Below are 19,696 nucleotides of genomic sequence, written 5' to 3' on the forward strand. Positions count from 1 at the left end.
TGCCGGAGGTGCATCACCATCACCATTGGCGGTGGCCATGAACAGCAGCGCTGGGGCACAATCATAAAAAACTGTAGGCTAGCGAAACTTTATTAGGAATGTCAGAGACACTTTACAGCACATTGAAAGTATAGCTGTAACTATGCATTCAGTGTTACCGTGGATTAAGCTAGGTGAATTCCGGCGGTAGCGAAATGGCACTAAGAAAACAGAGCTCGGACTCGCAAGTGACCGTGCGAAACTGATTTCATAAACAGCAGGTATAACTGAAATGGCAAAGATTAACTTGGCCACGAAGGTCGCCAGGTGAAATTTAATATTTTGCAGAATGATATCAAGAAAATATATATCGGCATACAGTCGAAGATTCTCGAACATGCAAGAGCAAATGTGGCGCTACAGTTCAAATTACCAGAAAAACCAGGTGCGATAATTACATTGAAATGGCGGAGCGCAAAATACATAAAATAAAATGGTAGTCTAGAAATAGGGAAAACGCAGTGAGTGGTATTAGCGGAACGCATGCTGAAGAAGCGCATGTGTACATCTTACGCAGCATATGTCCTCCATATGGGGCACCAGCGCTTTGTTATCACGGTTCCTCCTACTTTTGGCGGCCAGTACCAGACATATGGATAGAGGGCGTCGAGGTGACCGCGCTACGGGACGATGAATTGGCTCCGCTACGAAACATCCCACCAGGGAGTGCCCAAGCCTGTTCCTGAGGCCTATCGTCATCCTCGGCCAAAGCTTCAGGCGCACTCTCAACCCCAGCCGAAGGCACTCTTTCACCTGATGCAACACCAAGCCCGGCCTGTGCACTGATTTCTTTGTGCTGGCTGAGAGCCTTCGCTTCGCCAGGGCGCGGCGTGATGGACGAGGTGGCAGCTTCAACCGAGTCCGATTTCTTCGTTTGCGGCTTGTAGTCCTGGCCCGCCATCAGGATGCTCTCGATGCTAATGCCGACGGTGTCCGGGGCCAAGGCGAAGGTGGTGACGCTGTTGAGGTATTAGCGGGGTCGCAGCGGAGCACCAGAGAGAGACGACCAGCGTGGCAGGCTTCTAGTTCCGAACTGCGCGTGCCGGGCGTGCGCTCCGAGCACGCGCTGTCGTTCTTTATTTTCTTCTGTCGCGGGAACGCCGATCGCAGCGCCTGCGCTTTATAGCGTCGCCGGGCGCTACAGGGCCCCCCGCCTAGACGGAACGTCGAAATATACGCGCCGACGGGGCAGAGATGGAGTAGCCACGGCAGGCAAGCAGGCAGCTGGAGTAACAGTGTCCCCACGGGGTCGCTACAAGGTCCGGTAAGTTCATGTCGGGGGCCGGGAAGAGCTGTCGGGTGGAGTGCACGGGCTCAGGTGGACGAGCCTGGCTGCTGCGCAACGGGCGAGGGATGCAGAAAGGGGATGGTGATGACAGCGGCAGCCGACATGAAAAGTCACCCAGGAAACGTCGACGGGATGGCCGGAAACAAGTATTGACGGCAACTGGTAGGGCTGACAGTGCGCTCGAGGATAGCCTGAAGATACACCGGCGGCCAGTCTTGCGAGCGTTTGCAGTGCGTTGCCCCAGAGGGTGTGGCAGATGGTGCTCGAGGCGGCGAAGCAACTTCAAGGCAGGCGTAGGCGGAGTGAGCAACGGGCGGCTGCCATCTGGCGGGAAAGCCATGGCCGACTCGATACTGGTAGCACTAGCTGGAGAAGTAGGGCAGAAGTCCGGCACATGAGCATCGAAAGGAACGGGATGCGCTGGTGCTCCGACTACAGGCAGTGCTGGATGGGGCCCGCCCAAACGCGTCCATGCCGCAAGCAGGCCACCACCTTCGGTGGCTGTGTCGTCTGTCGCGGAGGCACAGTCACTTGCGAAGCTGGCAGATGGCCAGAGAGCCATGGTAAGCGGTGCGGGTTGCGCATTGTGAGCGACAGGGCTCTGATGGGGCTTGCAGGCGCGTCTCGCTATAGGAAGGACAGATGGGCTCACCGGGAATGGGCATGAGGTGGCGGCCCAGCTAGCGGTGTCAAGCTGCTTTGAAGATGCAAACACCGGCGGGGAGCAAGAAGGGCCCACATCAGTGGACTGGTCGGGCTGGAGAGAAAGCGCTGACACCGGGTCAGGAACCTTTTCAGGCAAAGTGGGGCTGGTGGCAACCGCCATGCCTGTTACTGCTGTCATCGGGTGGGCTTTCTCATCCTGCTCCTGATGACGAGTAGTGCTCTGCGGACCTTCTGAGGGGCTGGGAGTGTGACAAGCAGGCTTGGTCGTGGTCGAGGGCTCTTTAGCATCAGCGGGCGGTGGCTTCAACCGCACAGCAGAGGCCTGCAGAGCTGTTGGCGGTAGTGACGAGGTAGATGGAGATTCCGGAAGCCTCGGCACGGCTGCTGCCGCAGAGTCGTCCTTGGCTGCAGGAGGCTCTGGCGACAACGCCACTGAAGCGCCAGGAGGCAGCGCCAGAGACGCGGGTCGGATAGTAGTGGGAGCAGGACGCGAGGCGGAGCTCGTGCGGATCCCACCTGGTGTGGCGTCGAGAGAGACAACCGGGCTGGAGACGCTGGACGGGAGTGGCGGCGATGCGGCGAGGGGCTGCTGAGGCGGGCCGGGTTCTGATGAAGGCTGCGTGGGCGCGAGCGAGGCCGGTGCAGGGCCAGAGGCTGGCGGCGGCGAAAACGGGTCCGCTGCGTCGTAGAGCGGCGGCGGAACGTAGTAGGCGCCGAAGTACGCCAAGACAGCCGCACGCAGCTCATCGTATGGCCGGCCGCCGAAAGCAGAGTAGGTGAGCCGACGCAGGAGGTCGGCCGGGAGGATGTCACAAAGGACTTCGTGTTTGAACGGCTGGATGGTGATGCCGTTCAGGTACATCGCAGCCTCCAGTTGGGCGAACCACCCGCCGACGCCTGCAGGCCGGAACGCCGGGAGCGGCGGGTCGAAACTTGGGTGCTGCCAGTACGCCATGCTGGAACGCCGCTGCGATAGAAGGCACGGCTCGCCAGGTCACCACTGTTGAGGTATTAGCGGGGTCGCAGCGGAGCACCAGAGAGAGACGACCAGCGTGGCAGGCTTCTAGTTCCGAACTGCGCGTGCCGGGCGTGCGCTCCGAGCACGCGCTGTCGTTCTTTATTTTCTTCTGTCGCGGGAACGCCGATCGCAGCGCCTGCGCTTTATAGCGTCGCCGGGCGCTACAACGCCTCCCGCGAAGGTGACGGCGCCGCAGAGCCAGCTGAGCACCGCCAATGAGAGCGGATCGGTGCCCAGCGTGGCGAACAGGCTGACGACGGCCAGCGCCGAGGCCCAGTAGAAGGCGCACACGCTGCCGAAGTCGAAGCCGCTTCCGCGCAGCGGCGCCAGCTCGACGGCCAGCACCCACGATGCGTGACCCAAGCCAGCGGAAAACGCGGCGCTGAAGATGACCTGCGGCCATGCGTGTGCGATAAGCATGGCCAACATTCGCGGGAAAAATTTTGAAAATTGGAAAATAATAAACTGTTATGGAAATACTGAAGGTAATGGTGCATTTTTCAGATATCTAGCAAAATCTTTCTTTTGAAGTGTTTCCATCGATCGCATCAGTTAAGAGTGCCATAGAAAAACAATGGAGAACTTGCAAGGATGGTCGAACGGGCTCGTTGGTTGTTCATATTTGGAAAAAAAAAGCGCAGCCTTAAAGGGACACTGAGGAGAAATTGAAGTTGGCTTGTATCGACAGAATACCAGCTCCTGATTACAAAAACGCCACTCATACTGACAACAAAGCTCTTGTAACGTAGAAAAGAGCAAGAACCAAAATACAGGTATCGCCGCCACAGGCCAAACTCGCAAGTACAAGCGTCATGACGTCATATAACAAAACAGTGTTGCTAGAACCATTGGTTCTAGCAACGCTAGGACACGAGAAGCACAAATCACTGAGGCGCAGCCAATGCATGCGCAAATCTCCTTGACGTCGCCAGATGGCGCCACGTGCCGGGCAGCTACACGCTCGCCTGAAGCATCGGGACCAATCAGCGCCTGTTCGCCGGCGTTAGGCGGGCTCCCTATATTCCGCTAGCGGTATCAAGGTACACGGTATGCTAAAGGTGTCTATTTGCGAGAACTTCGTTGACGACTTCGAGAACGAGATCCATCGTAACGCTCGCAAAACGCCGGTGCAAACGTAAGCGAAGCGACTGTAGCGACGGCCGCAATAGCCGATAGATGCCTTCAACGTGCGGCCGGCGGTAGCTTTCTTTTCGGCTGCTGCTAGGCCGCACTGCTGGCCGCCAGAAATCACGGAGTCTGCATCACGTCATGTCACGTCATGTTTCACGTCACTTAGTCCTCTGTCGTCATAGCCGAATCCCAAGTTTGAATCACAGCGGCGGGAAAAACCTTTTCAACTTCGAATCCAAATTTCTTAGAAATAAATGCATTTTTCGCTGCCGGCCAAGTGGCAACAAAGCCATGACATGCCGAACTATCGGATTTTGGTATAAAAAATATATTAATAGTGCTCTCCTCAGTGTCCCTTTAAGACACGACTGAGACAAGATAGGATGACACAGAGCTGACTTCAACTCGTTCTTTGTTGCAGAGCGACGCAATATATATAGGAAAAGTGGGCGGGAAAACATGGGGAACAGCTACGGGGCTTTCAAGCGACAGAAAGATGAGAAGAGACGAAAGAGACAGGAGTTAACAATGCTTTGCCTGGGAACAGTCTAAAATGGAAGGGCGGGTAAGAAGATGAAGCCGATAGACGGTAACAGAGCAACAAATCACTATATGTGATCACAACATGAAAAAAGCAGTGCAAGTAACATAGTCACCGTTCATATAAATGATAAGATGTATTGAGTGAAGCAAGGCGGTGAAGCAGAATTGAGTAGGGAAGACGGCGAGGAGGCGGGGGAAGAGAGATGTTAAGGGCGATGGGGAAGTGTAAACCGAGGAAGTAAAGGAGATGAAAAGACGTCGCTCTGCGACTGCAGGAGCCAGCCCGGGCGCTTATAGTCGCTAGCATAACGGTTGATGGCGGACTGACATACGGCTAAGCTTGTCTCCTCATTATCCCGGCTTTCGTTCAAAAAACCAAATAAGTGACTCTCAGGTCGCTTGTATTGCGTTTTACAGCTTGCACAGGAAAGTTCGTGGAAACAACTGAAGCATACCCGTCTGTTTGTTTTAATCTGTTTTTTTTTAGTTTTTGTATATCCCATGAAACATTTCATTTTTCTCAACAAAGTTTGGGAAGCAAATTAAAAGGTGCTTCAGAACCCCTGGAAAAAAGTTGCGGTGGATTTCATACTAGGCAAAGAGACCTTTCTAGCTCTATTTGGCACGAATGCAAATTAGGGGGACACTTGAGCTCCGCATTAAGGGTATGACGCGATGGCGCTAATCGTCCGCTTCAGCGGCCTGCAGTCCTCTTTCACATACTTTGCAGATACGGACACTGTTCTTTATCATTTTATTAGCTTTTTTATTAATCACAATGGACAGAACGCATCAATTTAACCGAGCGTAAGCAACGTTCCTTAGTGGCGATTGGCAGCGCGTCCGGCTCACGCGCAACCCAAGGTGCAGCGTTACCAGTCTCGGCTCTACCATTTTTCTTTTCAGCACAAATACTACGTAGTGAGTTGCGACACCACGGGTACCTGAGCATCCGCAGGGACATCCCCGCAGGGGGATGGTGGTGAGCAATGCGCCACCACGGATCCGAGCACCCGCGCTTACCCGTGCGTGGCATCGCCGTGTCCGGGGAAAAGGGGATCCTGGTGGTTGAGCCAATGCCGACCGTTTGGACCTTTAAGGCCCTTCGGCGGAGGCAACACACCACTTTGGCCCCAGCTTCCTGTAGACAGCACCTCCAGCCTGACCCGACCGGGGGAAATCGGCAGTCGCCTTTTCCTATCCTCCCCTGTACCTTTCACTTTCCTATCTCTCTCTTACAACTCTCCTGTCTCCTCCTCTCTTCATAGTTTTTTTTTTTCACTTTTCAGAGGTGGCTAGGGTTAACCTTGTGTGGCCAACTACCCTGAGTTGTGTCATATTTGGTTATAGTTGAGGTGCACAGCTGGCGTGGGCAGGACTTGCTTTCAAGTTCCTGTCCCGTCCCCTTGTTGGGCTCCATGGTGGGTGGCTGGCATCATGACAGAAAAGCTTGGATTTTTTATGGCTCCCCCTCTTTCCAAACCTGATCGCTCTCTCAAGACAGGGCGGAACGATGCAGGAGACTTCTTTGCAAAAAAGAAACCAACATTCACCAAGTTTCACGTAATACGCAGTAACTGTGATGAAAAGCGAGCCAGTCCAATATCCCGATTTCTTGTAACAAGATGCTTAACAGATACCTTAGGGCCTGGCTACAAGGTATAAAAAATGGCCAGCGGCGACCTACTCCATGAACTGCGCGAGAGCATCCAGTGCTCGAAACTTTCAAACATTGCTTCTTTAGGGGACATCTCTCTTTCCGTGACCCCCACCGATCTCTCAACACAGTCAAAGGCGTTATCTCAGAGGCTGACTTTATCCATCTCACAGAAACTGAAGTGCTTCAAGGGCTCTCTGATCAAAATGTAATTGATGTCCGGAGGATCCTGCTCGAGCAGGTTCCTGCTCGAGAAATCAAACTCAGAACAAAACTTGAAGCCGTTGCGGTCAGTGTCGTCAGCTATAAAACAATTTCTATCTGTTCTGTATGTATTCCTCCACATCTTACACTAACAGTCCACGATCTACAAGCCCTCATTGATGAACTTCCAGAACCATATCTAGTAGTCGGGGATTTTAACGCTGACTCCCTTTTTTGGGGAAGTGAGCGCTGTGACTGTAGGGGTCAAATAATCGAAGATTTTATCCTCACAAATATTGTATGCCTTTTAAATACAGAAAAAGCCACATACTGCTACCCTGCCTCAGGGAAAATGACCTGTTTAGATTTGTCGTTTAGTTCACCTTCTGTCTTTAATGATTTTAAATGGGATGTCATTGACTACCCATATGGCAGTGACCACCTCCTTATACTAATCACTTTAACTTCCTTACCAGAAATAATCCCAACAAAACCGCGGCGCTGGAAGCTTCACCTCGGCGACTGGTCACTTTTTAGAGCGAAGGCAACTTTAGAAAATATAGTTTTAGAAGATCTCTCCATAGACCAGATAAATGAAAATTTCACTGATTGTATCATAACTGCCGCACTCACAGCTATTCCTCAGTCGCCAGGAGTGGTGCGACAAAATCATAAAATACGGTGGACAAAAGACTGTAAGGAAGCAAAAAAACTACAAAATAGAGCTTGGGGTAAATTTCGCAGGTATCCGAATAATGAGAATCTCATAAATTTTAAAAAAGCAAGAGCTAAAGCTCGGTACGTCCTTCGTAGGACCGAGAAAATATCATGGAAGACTTACGTCTCTTCTATAAACAGTCACATCACTTCTAAAAAAATGTGGGAACATGTGCGAAAATTAAATGGCAACTTTTCACCATTCACAATTCCTGTATTGACGACACCTGGCACACAAACAAGCATAGGGGAACAGGCAGACATATTGGGGGAACATTTCGCTGCAGTTTCAAGTTCATCACACTATACACAGTCTTTTTTTTTAATACAAAAACACAGCCGAAAAACAGACTTCCAACTAGTGGAGGTGCGCACCAAAAATATAACAGTGTTATTACCCTCCAAGAAATAAATACAGTACTGTCTGCTGGTAAAAAAACTGCTCCAGGACCCGACCAAATCCACTACGAAATGCTGGCCCATGTATCTCAACCTGCCGTAGAGGCACTTTTAAAGTTCTTCATCATAGTTTGGATATCAGGTAAAATACCCGAGGCCTGGAAAAAAGCCATTATTGTACCGTTTCTTAAACCTAGTAAAACCCCAACCTCCCCTAGCAGTTACAGACCCATAGCTTTAACCAGTTGCCTCGCCAAATCCTTCTAAAGTGTCCTAAATATAAGACTAACCTTTGTTCTTCCATCCCGTGAACTTCTTGATATCCACCACTGTGGTTTTAAAAAGGGATGCTCCACTACAGATCACCTAGTCCGTCTCGAAAATACAGTCAGACAGGCTTTTATACACAAACAACACTGCCTTCCAGTCTTTTTTTATTTAGAAAAAGCATATGATACTACATGGAGGTTCGGGATTCTTCAGGACTTAGCTGAACTTGGCATCCATGGCAGAATGCTGAACTCCATTAAAGACTTTTTATCCAACCGCTCATTTAACGTCCGTATAGGCTGAACCCTTTCGAGGGATTTTATTCAGGAAAATGGAGTGCCTCAAGGGTGCATTTTAAGCACAACTCTTTGTTGTAAAAATCAATTTTCTTAACAAAATAATACGAAGGTCCGTTATGTATTGACTTTATGTAGACGACCTCCAGATAGCTTACACATCCTCCAACATATCAACATGTGAAAGACAAATACAGCTAACAATAAATAAACTGACAACATGGGCAGACAGAAGTGGTTTCCGATTTTCCCCACAGAAAACAGTGGCCATTCCGTTTGCACTCAAACGAGGCTTACAGGCAGACCCCACCCTACACCTTAACGAAATAGATTTACCTGTAGAAAATTAAAATAAATTTCTAGGCATAACATTTGACAGAAAACTCATTTTACTGCCTCATATTAACACGTTAAAAAAGAAAACTTCCCGATCACTGAACATACTCAAGGTCCTTTCAAATAAACGCAAGGGTTCTGACAGGGCAGACTTTCTAAAAATTTATCGCTCTGTGGTACGATCCTCGTTAGACTGTGGTAGTATAGTATATGGTTCAGCAAGGCCATCGTACCTGAAACGACTGGACCCAGTTCACAATTTAGGCTTACGTCTTGCAACTGGCGCTTACAGAACGTCACCCATAAATGGTCTTTACGTTGAAACAAATGAACCATCTCTTACAGATAGAAGAAGCATACTTACATGCTCATACGTTCTGAAAATCCGTTGCCTACCGAAACATATCTGTTACGAAATAGTTACAAAGTGACCATCCAGAAAATTTTTAATGATAAACCACAAACTACCAGACCACTCCTCCTGCGTTTTGAAGAGATGTGCGAGAGTCTGGGTGTACTGAACACATTACCTAACATTGCGCTCAGACGAGAGCCACTACCTCCATGGTACAACTTCCCTGCAATATGCGATTTCACTCTCACACAGTTTCACAAAAAGCAAACCCCACAACAACATATAGTACAAGAATTTCTTGCACTCGAGAAAAATTACAATGGTTTTACAGACTTTATAGGGACAGTTCAAAAACAGCCACCTACGTAGGAAGTGCAGTAGTACGAGGGCATAAGAATGAAATAATCAGACTTCCACAGTGTGCATCGATTTTCACAGCCGACTGTTACGCTGTATGCTTAGCCGTAAAAAAAAAATAGTAAATGAAAACCTCAGAAACAGTATTATTTACATAGACTCCCTTAGTTTACTTACAGCTCTCCCCTCTAGAAATGCAATTACCCCGATGCTCGGTGACATAATACACAACATAACAAAAGCCATAGCTCAAGGAAAAAACATAAAACTTAGTTGGGTGCCAAGTCACGTCGGAATTATAGGCAACGAGAGAGCAGACCTCTGCGCTGCGCAGGCTCGTAGCAAGCAAATAATGAAAGTAGATATTCCTTGTAAAGGTTGCATGAACTCGGTACATTGTGAAATAAGGAAGAAATGGCAGTCCGCTTGGGACAATGAATCAAACAACAAACTACACTTTGTAAAACCAGTTTTAGGCGAATAGAAATACTGTATTTACCAAGAACGCTTCAAGGAAGTCATTATTTGTCGTCTTCGTATAGGACACACGAACCTGACACACAATTTTCTACTGACGAAAAAAGAGAAACCTTTTTGCGAAGAATGCGGAGTTGAAGTTACAATTAACCATATTTTATTCTCTTGTATGAAATTGGAAAAGCTAAGGAAAAAGTACATTACTCAATTTTATAACGAATACATCCCTTTTCATCCTACACTGCTTTAAGGAGATGATGCAACTGTTGATATATCATGTGTTTTTAGATTTCTTAAGTGCCTCTAAATTTTTTACCCACAGGTCTGTTTTAATTCTAATACACCTCAGCCATTTTCTCACGCCTGAGAAGAAGGCTGAGGTTTTAATTTTGGTTGGTTGGGAGTCTCAGTGTCCTTGTCCAGCCAAGGATAGCTACTGAGGTTTACCAGCCCCCTTTAAAGCTTTACTAGTAGCCATTTGTAAAATTTGTGTACAGTTCAAAAGGAAATATTAATGTCTGAAGGCCTTTACACCAGGGATGACTTTTTACGTCTGTAATATTCAACGAAAAACTTTTACAATACCTTGTGTTTGGCGCATGATGGCCTCAGTTGCCCATGTGCCATAAAACCCAACACAACACAACACAATAAATACTACATAATGGTGGTTTAATGACGTCACGCCCCGTAGAAAAATGAGAAATTGCGTAGAGACGTCAGCACTGTTCTCCTGCGTGATCGTTGCGGGGTGTTGGAATTACCCGTGCCAGGTCATGTAGTTTGACCTCACAACTATTTCGACCAATCCCAATTTTTTCTACACGCCAGCACCAACAACAAAGCGCTTTCTGGGTTGAACGCTAATGTTAACCTTACCTTGTTAAAACGTACGTTTGTATCACGAAAATTGTTTTCAACAAATGGACTGTTTTGATGCGCGGTAGGAGTCTTAAAATACATGAGGCACGTCCTGTTTGGCGTCGTCTTCCTTGCAGTCTTGCTTTCAGCAAGCCCTGCTCATTCACCTTTGTATTATTGGTGTTTTACATAATTCTGTGCCAAATACTCGTATCCGCAAAATTTCGTTCCCTTCACGGTGCCTTGATAAGAAAACGAAGCATACCTGTATTCTCAGCATAGCCGTATATTGTAAACAACAAAAAAGAAAAATAGAGTTCTCTTTCCAGCTGCATAAACTAGGGTACATAATTTGCAGAAGTACTGATGACGGCCCAATGCTGGCCTAAAAAAGCGTTGGCTCGCGCTTTGTTTTTATTTTCGGGCACCATTGGTGCCAAAAAGTGCAGTTGAAGAGGATAGATTGTTTACGCTACGACACATCAGAAGAATTTTTTTCGTCTTGTTTTTGGGTCAAACAGCAATGGTAGCAATGCCTGCTGTAGTCACATTCAATTCAGCGTTAATCACCAAATTTTGCACAATTTCTAAGCCTTTTAGCATTCCTTGCTAGCGTGTTCTTTAAGGGCACAGAAGCTCACTAGCCCTTCTCAGCAATGAGGTGCAACCCCAAAACTGTCTCCCTCCATGCATACTCATTGGAGACACCCTACGCTTTCTTCTGGCCGAACCGGAAGTTTTTGACGCTTGACGCACCAAATTAAGAGTCTCAGAATGCAGGCCGCTTCGATTCGCACTCCATACTGTTGCGAAAATCACTTTAATCCTAAAGCGGGTTACAAACTCAGCACTGAGAATCTACGCGCGATTTCATTAACATCATACGTAGACAAACTATTAGAGCATGCCATCCTCAACAGGCTCCAAAACTATATGGAGGACATGAACCTCCTACCTGAAACAATGTTAGGATTCAGGGCCCAACTATGCGCCCAGGACATAATCTTGCACTTTAACAAGGACGTAATTGAAGCTGACAAAGGAACAGGAACGAAAGCAATATTGTGGTTAGATCATATTAAAGCTTTCGACAACGTCCCCCACAATGCTATTTTGACAAACTCGTCAGAAATAAATCCTGGAAAAAGGACGTACAACTGCATCCAATGCTTCACTAACAGAACAGCAGTGATAACGGTCGGAACAATAGGGTCTACCCCAATCAGACTAGAAACCAAAGGAACACCACAGGGCTCTGACCGGTCCCCCTTCCTTTTTAAGCTCTCCCTGATAAAAATTCCCCCCAAATTGACACAAATTCCAGACCTACATCACACGTTCTGGGCAGATGACCATTTCGGGTAACCAAAGGATGCGAAGGCTACATAGAAGACACACTCCAAGAAGCTGTGGACATCACTGAGGCATGCGCATGGGAATCTGGCCTCACTTGTTCAGACCAAAAATCCGAACTCTTCGTGATAGGACATAAACAAAAAGCTGGGAGAACTTCGACTCACCCCCCTCCCTTTCTGCAAATGAACGTATATGTCAATGGACGATCCGTCAAAGAGGCACAAACCATGAGAATACTGGGGTTGTATCTACCAACAAATGGAACGAACAGTGATACATTCACTAAGCTAAAACGGACGGTAGAAGCGACGGCGCGATTAATCCGCCCCATAGCTAATCGAAGACAAGGGGTAAAGGCAACAGATTTATGCCGACTAGTGCCGGGCTTTGCGCTAAGCAGGATACTCTATGCCACCCTTTATCTGAAATTTGCGAAAGCAGAAAAGGACAAATTGAAGAGCATGATACAGCAGGCCTACAAAGCTACGTCGGAGTGCCACTAAATGACTCAACCGAAAGACTTATGCGGTTAGGAATATACAACACATACAATAAGCTGAAAGAAGGCCATTTGACGGGGCATACAGCGACATTAGCCAATTCCAGAAATGGCAGCAGTATTTTCACCAGGCTTGGAATTAACTTTCAACCTGCGAATAAAGACGCTAAAGTAGGCTTGCCTCGCGACTATAGGACGGCCCTACTATTCAAACAACTTCTCAAAAGCACGCTCCCCATACACGATGAGGCTAGAAGACAAGCACGACGCAAAGCCTTACATAATAAATACGGACAGTGCACTGGAACACTTTATGTAGCTCTCTCGATAACAAGCAAAACGAATTCCTCTGAAAGGGCAAAAAGGCGGCTATAGCCCTCGCCCTTGCGCATAATCATGAGAGCATTATTCTCAGCGGCTCCAAAATGGCTACCAATAATTTTGCAAAAGGGCGAACTACAAACACCTCCCTTAGAATCCTTAACACCACAAAATTCTCACCAAATTATTTCGAACTGATATGGGTCCCAGCCCACAATACAGCCCGAGGTTTCGTCGACCGGGAAGGTAATGAGTCTGGCTCCCTGAATTTCACGAAGGACTCCATGGCCACATATGAGGATCACACCAATCATTTTAAACTAGAGAGGACAACTTCCCCCCCTCCGGACAAAAGCCTTACTAAAGAACAAGAGGTTACGTGGCGTTGTCTACACACGAGGTCGATACGCACCCCATCACTCCTTGCGCACATTTATCCGGATTTATACAATCCAAACTGTAAACACTGTGGGCAACGAGCCAACTATGATCCCATCCTGTGGGATTTGCTTTGACCTCAGAAGGCAAGTTTTGGCGGCAGAGTGGGCTGACAAATTGGGCGAAGGCTATGTACTCTCGACCACTTAACGCGACCTCTCTGCACCAAGCTCTTTCCGGCGAATAATATGTTTTACAATCAATTTAACCTCGTTGTTAAGAAGCACGACCAAGTTAACACATGTCGGCTCGTTTACTTTGATAAACAGCCCAGCCGCGCTTACTGTAGGACGCACTAGCCCTTGCCAGAAAAAAAAAAAATCTGGAGAGCAGAAAATAACAGCGCTATTTCGAAATATTCCAGGGTTTAGAGCGAGGAGGGTGGTAGAGAAACAATTCCAACCTCTAAATTGTCTGCCGTTCCAAATTCTTGAGCTGAATTGGTCCCTTGCCGCTTCTTCCCTTCCTTGACTGAGAGCCCTAAAATGACTGGCTTGTTGTCCACAATGAAACCACTTGCCGAAAAGAACTGTTGGTTATTTTAATTGCTTTTTTGTAGTATGATCGACCATGCGGCATCTGCCTTACCTGTTAGTAACAAAAGAAGTAACGAGGAAAGCGGCTGGCGCATGCGCGCTGTTTTTCTGCTCGTTTGGGCATATATATGCCACTGTGTCATCAATGAAATTCAGCTGCAAGTTAGCCCTGTGTCCTGTGCTTCTCAAGTCGCGCTTTCCATTGCACAGAAAAGGTTTCATTCAGTATTAGCAACTAATCAACTCACGAAAAACCTTGTCAAAGCAAATAAAATATATATAACTGCCGCATGGCCAATCAAAACCTTCCATAAAAATAGAAGCCTCTTTAATAAAGTGTGTTGCCTCTTGCTTTCCCTCGTAAAGAGATAACGCAGCTGATAGCAAAGACACCACGTTGTTACTAACTTTTCTGGTTTGCAGCGGCAGCGAGTTTCCTACGTTTGGAACTACATGTATATTTGCAGTCACATTTTGAATGTTCAAGGAAATGTCGCATCTCCATTTAGTACCTTGGATCCGAAGCTGAGGTTAGATGCAATTGTGCTGTCCAGGACACAGGCGGGGTTTGATGCCCCATAGTAGATGCCATCATGCTGCCCGTGCACAAAGTCGCCGACGCCGCTAGCTGCCTCACGCGCCCCGCCAGGTCCAGAAGGTGAGCGCACATCGCTGTCGTCACCAACTGCGGAGAAAATACCATCGGGATAGTTATGATCCAGTGCCGAAGACAACTAAAGAGCAATAAAAATTCATCACCGCATTGGACACATGATAGTTCTTTTCATCAAAGTTGTTACAATGATGTTTGCAATTATAATAGATAAAGTGCATCTGAGTGCGGCTATAGGGCTACAATGTACACCTTTGATGGTCTCTGGAATTCTCTTAATTAGGCAAAATCCTTCCAGGTGCGCCACTTCAAACCCTGCCTTCGTATAGGCTGTGTCTGCACCAAGTGGTGTCAGCAGATCACGCAAAAAAACTGCTAAATCTGCGAAGATGTTTAGTGAGATGGGCTGACAATCAATTGGCACTCCTATCGATCAATGGTGATTCCAATATTATTGGTCAGTTCTTTTGAAAACTATTGTTCTTTGAGAGTACAGCCTAAAGCGCATCGTAATATTTAATGCACTTTGAACAATGTCTAATTTCTTGCAGACAACAAAAGTGCCAGCTGCGACAGCACCCAGTGTCCTCCCTGGCCAACTCCCGTTCTTTATTTTGCTGAGACCGACGACCTCGCAGCGAACCAGTATTGCTCTGCCGTGTCTGCCTTCTCGTACCGCCGGTGTTGATCATACGTACTTATTACTGCGAGAGCATTTCTAGGCTTTGTCGGTGGGCTCGTGTCACCAAAACGAGTCCGCAAAACGTGTCCGCAGGAGTTGTGACGTTCTCAGACGAGGTAGCATCAAACGAGTGGTTCTAATCGAAAGAGGATCATGTCAGCCCGCTGCGCAAAAAGAAAAAAAAATATGTTGGTAGGATGATTAGTTAATTAATCTGAGCCAAAATTGCCGAAAAAAGTCCAAATAGCGTGGAAGTCGATAGAGTGAGTGGACGTGAATACTGCCGTGGACGGCAAAATAGTGGAAAAAAAAGTGGCAACGAGTGAAAATAGATTTTGAAATGAAATTTATTCAATGAGCGATAATTACTCAAGCAAACAGTTTAATTGACATAGAATAATTAGTTAATTATCGCTAAAAACCATTGGAAGGTGGAATAGGCTGGACGGGGGTATAGTGAGTGGACCGGAAAGCAACCAAGGCGCCAAATTTGAAAAAGCAAAATGGTTGACTGAGATAAAAGAAAATTCAATCAGAGTAAATAAATGGATCTTTAATGAAAGCATAAAATAATTGTGCTAATCCAGTAGTTAAATTAATTAAAACAAAAAGAAAATGACAAACAGAGGCGGTGAGTGCCGAATAAGCGTCGATGCTTTCGCATTCTCCCAATGTGGGTCGCTGCAGTGATCTCTCATTTTTTTACCTTTTGGCTTTAAAAGTCCGATTTGAAGGAAATAAAATTCCAAGGACACTTAACGGCTCCGCCTAAAAGGTATGACGTGGTAACTTTGTAGATGTTGCAGGCGTCCCGATTACTTTGCGTATTTAAGAACACGATTAAGACACAGATATAGAGCGTGATACATTACTGAGAAGAGTGCGAGCCGAACACAAAGACTGTTCGCCGAACACAGGCCGCGACTGATTGCGATGCTACAAGGGGACAAAACTGTCAAGGTCACTGCGCGCACCCGGTCTGAAACGGACGGCGCCGGGAAGCGGCTCTGTCTCGTCTTCCATCGCGTTGCCGTCGGCGATGGTGCTGCTACAACTTGGCATGCTACAGGGGCGCAAACAGGAGGAGAAGAAGGGTGCGCTGATGGCAAATGTTCAAGAATACTAAATGGCGCCAGCATAAAAGTGACAAACGAGTGCCACAAGAGAGTCAGGTAATCGGACGTCGTGGTTACTGCTCCACGGTTCATCCTTATCTGCGGGACAAGTGAGCCGCTTATCTACCGGTCATCGTTGGAAAAAGTTAATTTGCTGCAGAGATTGTTCGGATTAATGATATCCCTCGGTAAAGTCTTGCAAATTGCCGGTTTTCTTGCTCAATGTAAAGAATTGCTGCCAGTCCGGAGCATAACTTGATATAAACCGTACGTCGGCACTGTGCTAACCTACAAACTAAGCTAAACAATAACTGAAAAAAAGAACTGAAAAAAAGACTAGGGATGAAACATTCTAAGGCTCCGCAAACAAGAGTTTGAAGCTAAGGTTGCGAGCAATTAAAATTGTGCAAATACCACTACAGAAAAAGATGACCCGGATTACGAGAGAACGCTTTTAGCTTTAGCTGCAGGTGATGTGTTTTTGCTTGATTTTGGAGCCGCGACGATAGTGCAAATAAGAGTCCAGTGTACGACATGGCAGATATCTACTTGGTTTGTTCGTTGTAATTTTCCTTTGTTCAAGACGGTGGTTGTATCTTCGCGCCGTGCGTGACTGAGAGTGCGTCTGTACCTGTATGAAGGCGACGAAGATGAAATCCTCGTTCGGGGTCGCCACGAACTGAACCTGCAATGGCCCCGTAGCGTACTGGATGATGACGTTGACGCCGGAGAACTGTTGCGACACGATCCCCACCACGGCGAGCATGTAATGCATGATAGGCATCGGTGTCTTCGGGTAGATCACCTCAATCACCTGCGGTGAGTGTGTTTAGAATCCTCTGGGCATGCAAAGATTTCTTTCGTTCGTAGCAAAAGCGAAAGGAAGCAGGGGGATGTGCAGCGGATAGCACTTTCCACGTCGTGAGTACAGAATACACTGAAAATTATGTACAACTACCGTCGCAGCTGTACCCTCCAACTCCACACTTCTAATTTGATCGTTGGCTGCCCAGTGATTACAATAGGTACAGGTGAATGGGAGCCAACTTTGTTCTCCATTAAAATGTTGTACATTCCAGTTTGAGCTCAGTACGTATTGTCTCAGACCCTCCCAGTGACCTAGCCTACCCGTAAAAGGCGTTTACTAGTCAGGCTGACGGTGAAGTTTTGGTCGTTTTTTTTAAAGCATCATACAAAGCTTGTTATCTTATCAACACATATATGAAGAAAGATGCATGAAGATCCTTAGTTAAAGCAACGATGTAAATTCAAAGAAAGGCTGGCAAGCGTAGCAGGGGCAGATGATATTAGGAAGTCTACGGGCATAAAGTTTTCCCTAATGTTAATTGGAGGCATATTGGGGATACTTTTTTTTTCTGCAATATGAGTAGATAGGTTCATCATGATGGCCTGATAATGAGAGACTAGTTTGCTGTCGAGAGATAGAATAATCGACAATTTCGGGATAATAATATAACAGGAAATATTTCGATGCCCCGTAATGGATTTAAATGCGAAGCCTAGGAATTATAAATAGGTCAACTTTCTTAATTTCTATACTTGACCGCCAACAATACTTGTCAGGGTTCATTCCCACCTCGAACCCGTTTCTTTTCTCTTGGCACTGCAGGTACCATAAAGAAGTGCTAAAACTTAAATTTAACAGAAATGTTTTTCGTTTGGAGGTAAACGCACCCAATTTATTTTATTATTTTAAAACACTTTGCAGTCCACAAAATAGAGTTGACGAACGAAAGCAGATGGAAACACCATAAGATCAAAATTCTGCGATACCGACGATGACAGCAGACAGCAGAAACTGTACACTTTCCGGGATACATGGGCAAAAAGCAAAACGGTAGGAAAGCACAAGCATACCTTTAGAGCGCATATGCCAGTACCAAGGGAAGTCGAAAGTCATTAAAACAATTAGTTGTAATGGGCGTGTTGCTGCATCGCAGACTGTCCAAACAAGGAGGAGAGCAGTGAAGGTAGCTGTACAGTCGCGATGGATAGAAATGCGAACACCGCGGCGCATACACCTACCGCTGTTCGTCATCGCTCTTGTATTTGGACAGTAAGAAAATAAAATGATAGCATCATGGATGACGCCAGCATCTTTTAGTTAACTCCAAGGTACAAGCGCAATAAAAATAAAAGCGAAAATCGCAGCACGCAGGAGGCGCGCTGTACGCATTTCTTTCTATCGTCTCTCTACAAGCGGTGACTTTACCCTAAACTGACGTCGAAGGTGCCATACCTTTGTGAAACACGTTCAAGAGTACGGTCGCGTTAGACATCAGGATTAAGGAGCCGGGTTTGGATATTTAATGAAAACACAAAAAAATTTGCGTGTGTTTGCAAATATTTTGTGTTTGCATCCAATATGCAAACCCGAATTCCTAATCCTTGAAGCCTAACGTGGCCGCACTCTTGGACGTGTTTCAAAAAGTCATGGCGCCTTCGACGTCAGTTGCAAACGCAGTTATATTCTCGTCGAGCGGTTCATGCGCTAGAGAAGAGAGGACGTGGGCTATGACTTGTCGTCTGTACTCCTGTGATTGTGTATATATAATGGGCTGTTCGGCTGGTCATTCATTTTCCCATAATGAGGTTGCAGCGCCAGTAAGGCCCGATACAAATACGGACGACCAATATGTGCGCATTGTCCCGTCTGTCTTTGTTACGTGTCTTCAGGGTACCGTACAAACGTTATCTTCACCGTCCTTTCTCTAGCGCTTCCGTTTCAAAAGCCAATATCAGCTGTTGGTCCTTCCGCGCATGCTTGTCAGCATCATCGCCGTTGCCCGACTTGCGCTGCTGCTTACCTCGAACTCGCTGTCCGCCAGAGAGGGAAACCTGCGTAGACGCCTCAGCGCCGCCTGGGCGTCGCCACGCCTCCCCCGCTCCATAAACCAGCTTGGAGACTCGACGGCCCGTAGCAGCAGGACGGCCGTCAGGATGGACGGCACCATGTAGCACAGGGCCAGCTGCGACCATTCGATGAACTGGCCCAGAACGTACGTGTACATTATGCCCGCAGCGATGCCCGTCAGGTGAGCGCCACACTGCGCCAAGGGTGAAGAGGTCAGCGCTTGCGGCTTCTTTCGGCAATAGTGATAAACTCTGTGACGTCTCTGTTGCGGAGACGCCACGTTTCTCCATAACAAGTTCTCATGGTGTTTGCCGCACAGCACTTGTGACCGAGATCTGTCATAAAGTCACTTAGCCAATAATCAGTTTACAGCCACTTCCGGTTGTATATTTGATCCATATATCCTGCACACCCTGTGTATTGTGCCGCCTATCTCATTCGCGGAAGATGTCAGGCTGCTTGCGTGGGAGGACTCATCGCCTAGATTCAGGGAGGTGGGTGCCGTAGGGCCGCCATTATAAGAGTACATAGAAGCTATCGCAGTATGTTACATTCGGACCCAGAGTTGTTCTTACCTCAATCGCAGCCGCTCCCCCTAGCACTACCACTCGCCTGGTCTTTCACATCCCCCTGCTGTTCACACTTCC

At 47.3% G+C, this 19,696-nt stretch overlaps 1 pseudogene; it reads right to left on the reverse strand.

Annotated features, from left to right (window-relative positions):
- Positions 1 to 72: 72 nt before the first annotated feature.
- Positions 73 to 19,221, reverse strand: LOC149332854 (solute carrier family 2, facilitated glucose transporter member 8-like; annotated as a pseudogene).
- Positions 19,222 to 19,696: the final 475 nt, after the last annotated feature.

Source organism: Amblyomma mixtum, chromosome 8, assembly GCF_055824585.1.
Source record: "Amblyomma mixtum isolate Tamu chromosome 8, ASM5582458v1, whole genome shotgun sequence".
Lineage (NCBI taxonomy): Eukaryota > Metazoa > Arthropoda > Arachnida > Ixodida > Ixodidae > Amblyomma > Amblyomma mixtum.